Raw genomic sequence first — 6,598 nt, 5'->3', positions numbered from 1 at the left:
CCATATATGAAAATTAAACCTCAGTAACAACAAGTAACACGTCATGGAAGCATGACTTTCAGTAGAGTGGACTGGTGGTGGTTTCCTGGCACATATTGCTTTCTAATAATTACTGTAGGGTGCTTCGTTAGGTACCTACATACTTGATGCTTTCATTCAGTCCCCACGATAGGTGTTATACATCTTCAACATTATTACCAAACCGAGGGGTAATAACCAACAACTCCTTTTTCATTTTTATTGGTTATTTTATTTCTTTACATTTCAAGTATTACTCCCATCCCAGTTTTCCCTCCACATGCCCCCTATCCTTCCCCCACCACACCCCACTCTCTAAAAGGGTGCTTCCCCAACTGCCTACCCACTCCTGCCTCAGTGCCCTAGTGTTCCCATATCAAGCCTCCACTGGACCAAGGGGGTCCCCTCCCAGCTGGAGCCATGGGTCCCTTCATGTATGTTCTTTGGTTGGTGGTTTAGTCCTTGGGAGCTTTGGATGGTCTGGATGGTTGATATTTTTGTTCTTCCTATGGGGATGCAGATCCCTTCAGCTCCTACTGTCCTTGCCCTAACTTCTCCATTGGGGTCCCCAGGCTCAGTCCCATGTTTGGCTGTGTACATCCTCATTTGTGTTGCTCCAGCTCTGACAGAGACTCTCAGGAGACAGCTATACCAGGCTCCTGTCAGTAAGCACTTCTTGGCATCAGCAATACTGACTGGGTTTGGTTGCTGCAGATGGGACGGATCCCTAGGTGGGACAGCCTCTGAATGGCCTTTCCTTCAGTTTCTACTCCACTATTTCCCCCTAAATTTCCTTTTGACAGGTGGAATTCTGGATTAATATTTTTGAGGTGGGTAGGTCACCCCATCATCAACTGTGGGTCATGCCTATCCACTGGCTATGGTCTCTACAGGTTCTTTCTCCCCTTTGTTGGGTATTTCTGCTAATGTCCTCCCTGTTGGGTCCTGGGAACTTCTTGGTTTCTGGCATCTGGGACCTTCTATTGGCTACCACCAGTTCCCACTCCCTGACTGCTACACACCTACTTTCAAATTCCTGACCCTCTGAACTTTTCCCCCATTTCCTCCCATATCTGAACTGGCTCCCCTTTACCCCCTTTCTCTCTACCTCCCAGATCCCTCTCTCGCTCTACTTCTGAAAATCATTCTCTTCCTCCTTCTGAGTAGGACTGTAGCATTCACACTTTGGTGTGGTCTTCTTTCTTTTAGGGTTTTCATATAGTCTATGAGTTGCATTGTGGGAATTCTGAGCTTCTTATTGGCTAATATCCACTTATCAATGAGTATATACCATGTGTGTTTTTTTGTGACTGGGTTACCTCACTCAGGATGGTATTTTCAAATTCCACCCATTTGTCTGCGAATTTTAGGAAGTCATTGTTTCTAATAGCTCAGTACTACTCCATTGTGTAGATGTATCACATTTTCTGTACCCATTCTTCTGTTGAGGAACATCCGGGTTCTTTCCAACTTCTGAGTCTTCTAAATAAGGTTTCTGTAAACATAGTAGAACATGTGTTCTTGTTATATGTTGGACCATCTTTTGTGTATATGCCCAGGAGTGGGACCTCAGGTAGTACTATTTCCAAATTTCTGAGGAACTGGCAGACTGATTTCCAGAGTGGTTGTCCCAGTTTGCAATCCCACCAGCAATGGAGGAGTGTTTCTATTTCTCTACATCCTCACCAGCATCTGCTGTCACCTGAGATTTTGATCTTAGCCATTCTGACTGATGTGGGTTTTTTTGTTTGTTTGTTTTGCTTTGTTTTGTTTTTGTTATATTTTGGATGTTAGTTTGATACAGAGACAGACAGATCATTGGAATAACCCACATATCCATGGTCACTTGATCATTGACAAAGGAGCTAAAACCTTTCAATAGAAAAAAGACAGCATTTACAACAAATGGTGCTAGTTCAACTGGCAGTCAGCATGTAGAAGAATGCAAATTGACCCATTCTTATCTCCTTGTACAAACTCAAGTCTAAGTGGACCTCCACATAAAACCAGATACAATGAATCTAATAGAAGAGAAATTGGGAAATGACCTAGAACACATTGGCAGAGGAGAAAATTTCCTGAATAGAACACCAATGGCTTCTGCTCTAAGATCAAGAATCTAAAAATGGAAATAGAAATAATAAAGAAATTACAAAGAGAGACAACCCTGGAGATAAAAAACCTAGAAAAGAGATCAGGAGTCAAAGAATATCAACAGAATGCAAACAATTGAACAGAGAATCTCAGGTGCAGTAGATATCATAGAAAACATTGACATAATAGTCAAAGAAAATGCAAAATTCAAAGAGATCATCCAGGAAATCCAGGACACAATGAGAAAACCAAACCTAAGGATAATAGGTATAGAAGAGAATGAAGATTTCCAACTTAAAAGGCCAGTAAATATCGTCAACAAAATTATAGAGGAAAACTCCCCTAACCTAAAGAAAGAGATGCCATGAACATACACATAGCCTACAGAACTCCAAATAGATTGGACAGGAAAATAAATTCCTCTGATCCTATAATAGTCAAATTCACAAAACAAGGAATGAATATTAAAAGCACTAAGGGAAAAAGATCAAGTAACATAAAAAGGCACAACTATCAGATTTAAACCAGACTTCTCAATAGAGATTATGAAAACTAGAAGATCCTGGGCAGATGTCATACAGACCCCAGGAGAACAAAAATGCCAGCCAGGCTATTATACCCAGCAAAATTCTCAATTAACATAGATAGAGAAACCAAAATATTCCATGACAACCAAATTTACACAATATCTTTCCACAAATCCAGCCCTATAAAGGATAATAGATGGAAAACTCTTAACACAAGGAAGGAAAATACACCCTAGAAGAAGCAAGAAATTAATCTTCTTTCAACAAGAGGATAGCCACATAGACATAATTCCAACTCTAACAACAAAAATAACAGGAAACAACAATCACTATTTCTTAATATTTCTTAACATCAATGGAATCAATTCCCCAATAAAAACACATAGACTAGCAGACTGGATACATAAACAAGACCAAGTATTTTGCTGCATACAGGAAATGCACCTCAGTTACAAAGACAGGCACTACCTCAGAGAAAAAGGCTGGAAAAACTTTTTCCAAGCAAATGGTGCCAAGAAACAAGCAATTCAAATAGCAAATAAAATCCACTTTTAACCAAAAGTTATCAGAAAAGAAACAGAAGGACACTTCATACACATCAAAGGAAAAATCTACCAAGATGAAGTCTCAATATTGAACATCTATGCTCCAAATGCAAGGGCACCATAAAAGAAACTTTACTAAAGTTCAAATCATATATTGTACCACACATAATAGCAGTGATAGACTTCAATAACCCATTCTCATTAATGGACAGACCATGGAAACAGAAACTAAACAGAGGCACAGTGAAACTAACAGAAGTTATGAACCGAATGGATTTAACAGATATCTATTCAGCATTTCATGCTAAAACGAGAGACTATACCATCTTCTCAGCACCACAAGTTATCTTCTCCAAACTTGACCATATAATTAGTCACAAAATCGGCTATAACCGATACAAGAAGATTGAAATAATCCCATGCATCCCATCAGATCACCATGGACTAAGGATGATCTTCAATAACAACAAAAACAGCAGAAATCGGGCTGGAGAGATGGCTCAGCAGTTAAGAGCACCCGACTGCTCTTCCAGAGGTCATGAGTTCAATTCCCAGCAACCACATGGTGGCTCACAACCATCTGTAAAGAGATCCGATGCCCTCTTCTGGTGTATCTGAAGACAGCTATGGTGTACTTATATATAATAAATAAAAACAAAACAAAACAAAACAAAAAAACCCAGCAGAAATCTCAAATACACATGGAAGCTGAACAACACTCACTTGGTCAAGGAAGAAATAAAGAAAGAAATTAAAGACCTTTTAGAATTTAATGAAAATGAAGACACAACATACTCAAACTTATGGGACACAATGAAAGCAATGCTAAGAGGAAAACTCATAGATCTGAGTGCCTCCAAAAAGAAACTGGGGGTAGAATACACTAACAGCTTGAGAGCACACCTGAAAGCTCTAGAACAAAAAGAAGCAAATACACTAAAGAGGAGTAGACAGCAGGAAATAATCAAACTCAGAACTGAAAACAACCAAGTAGAAACTAAAAGAACTATACAAAGAATGAACAAAACCAGGAGCTGGTTCTCTGAGAAAATCAACAAGATAGATATACCTTTAGCCAGACTAACCAGAGGGCACATAGACAGTATCCAAATTAACAAAATCAGAAATGAAAAGGACAGAAATTGAGGAAATTCAGAAAATCATCGGATCCTACTAAAAAAGCCTATACTCAACAAAACAGAAAAATCTGGAGGAAATGGACTATTTTCTAGACAGATACCAAGTAACAAAGTTAAATCAGGATTAGATAAACCATCTAAATAGGTCCATAACCCCCAAAGAAATAGAAACAGTCATTAAAAGTCTTCCAACCTTAAAAAAACCCATATGGGTTTAATACAGAATTCTGTCAAACCTTCAAAGAAGACTTAATATAAATCCTCTTCAAACTATTCCACAAAGTAGAAACAGAAGGAACACTACCCAATCCATTCTTTAAAGCCACAATCATGTTTATACCTAAACCACACTAAGACCCTACAAAGAAAACTTCAGACCAATTTCCCTCAGGAATATTGATGCAAAAATACTCAATAAAACTCTCGGCAAATTGAATTCAAGAACACATCAAAACGATCATTCACCATGATCAAGTAGGCTTCATCGTAGGGATGCTGGGATGGTTCAATATACGGAAATCTATCAAAATAATTCACTATATAAAAACACATTCAAAGAAAGAGGAACACTCCTCCATTGTTGGTGGGATTGCAGACTGGTACAACCATTCTGGAAATCAGTCGGGAGGTTCCTCAGAAATTTGGACATTGAACTGCCTGAGGATCCAGCTATACCACTCTTGGGCATATACCCAAAAGATGCCCCAACATATAAAAAAGACACGTGCTCCACTATGTTCATCGCAGCCTTATTTATAATAGCCAGAAGCTGGAAAGAACCCAGATGCCCTTCAACAGAGGAATGGATACAGAAAATGTGGTACATCTACACAATGGAATATTACTCAGCTATCAAAAACAACGACTTTATGAAATTCATAGGCAAATGGTTGGAACTGGAAAATATCATCCTGAGTGAGCTAACCCAATCACAGAAAGACATACATGGTATGCACTCATTGATAAGTGGCTATTAGCCCAAATGCTTGAATTACCCTAGCTGCCTAGAACAAATGAAACTCAAGACGGATGATCAAAATGTGAATGCTTCACTCCTTCTTTAAAAGGGGAACAAGAATACCCTTGGCAGGGAATAGAGAGGCAAAGATTAAAACAGACACAGAAGGAACACCCATTCAGAGCCTGCCCCACATGTGGCCCATACATATACAGCCACCCAATTAGACAAGATGGATGAAGCAAAGAAGTGCAGACCGACAGGAGCCGGATGTTGATCGCTCCTGAGAGACACAGCCAGAATACAGCAAATACAGAGGCGAATGCCAGCAGCAAACCACTGAACTGAGAATAGGACCCCCGTTGAAGGAATCAGAGAAAGAACTGGAAGAGCTTGAAGGGGCTCGAGACCCCATATGTACAACAATGCCAAGCAACCAGAGCTTCCAGGGACTAAGCCACTACCTAAAGACTATACATGGACTGACCCTGGACTCTGACCTCATAGGTAGCAATGAATATCCTAGTAAGAGCACCAGTGGAAGGGGAAGCCCTGGGTCCTGCTAAGACTGAACCCCCAGTGAACTAGACTGTTGGGGGGAGGGCGGCAATGGGGGGAGGGTTGGGAGGGGAACACCCCTAAGGAAGGGGAGGGGGGAGGGGGATGTTTGCCCGGAAACCGGGAAAGGGAATAACACTCGAAATGTATATAAGAAATACTCAAGTTAATAAAAAAAAACACACACTCAAAGAAAAAAAAACACATGATCATTTCATTAGATGCTGAGAAAGCATTTGACAAAATTCAACACACCTTCATGATAAAAGTCTTGGAAAGATCAGGAATTCAAGGCCCATACCCAAACATAGTAAAAGCAATATACAGAAAACTAGTAGCCAATATCAAACTAAATAGAGAGAAACTTGAAGCAATACCACTAAAATTAGGGACTAGACAAGGCTGCGCACTCTCTGCCTACCTATTCAATATAGTACTCAAAGTCCTAATCAGAGCAATCAGACAACAAAAGGAGGTCAAAGGGATACAAATTGGAAAGGAAGAAATCAAACTATCACTATTTGCAGACGATAGGATAGAATATTTAGGTGACCCCAAAAGTTCCACCAGAGAACTACTAAGCCTGATAAACAAATTCAAAAAAGTGGCTGGGTATAAAATTAACACAAACAAATCAGTAGCCTTCTTCTACTCAAAGGATAAACAGCTGAGAAAGAAATTAGGGGAATAATACCCTTTTCAATAGTCACAAATAACATAAAATACCTCACTGTGACTCTAACCAAGCAAGTGAAAGAT

The sequence above is a fragment of the Rattus norvegicus genome, chromosome 4, assembly GCF_036323735.1.
Source record: "Rattus norvegicus strain BN/NHsdMcwi chromosome 4, GRCr8, whole genome shotgun sequence".
In the NCBI taxonomy this organism is placed as follows: domain Eukaryota; kingdom Metazoa; phylum Chordata; class Mammalia; order Rodentia; family Muridae; genus Rattus; species Rattus norvegicus.
Note: the sequence above shows the minus strand (reverse complement) of the source record.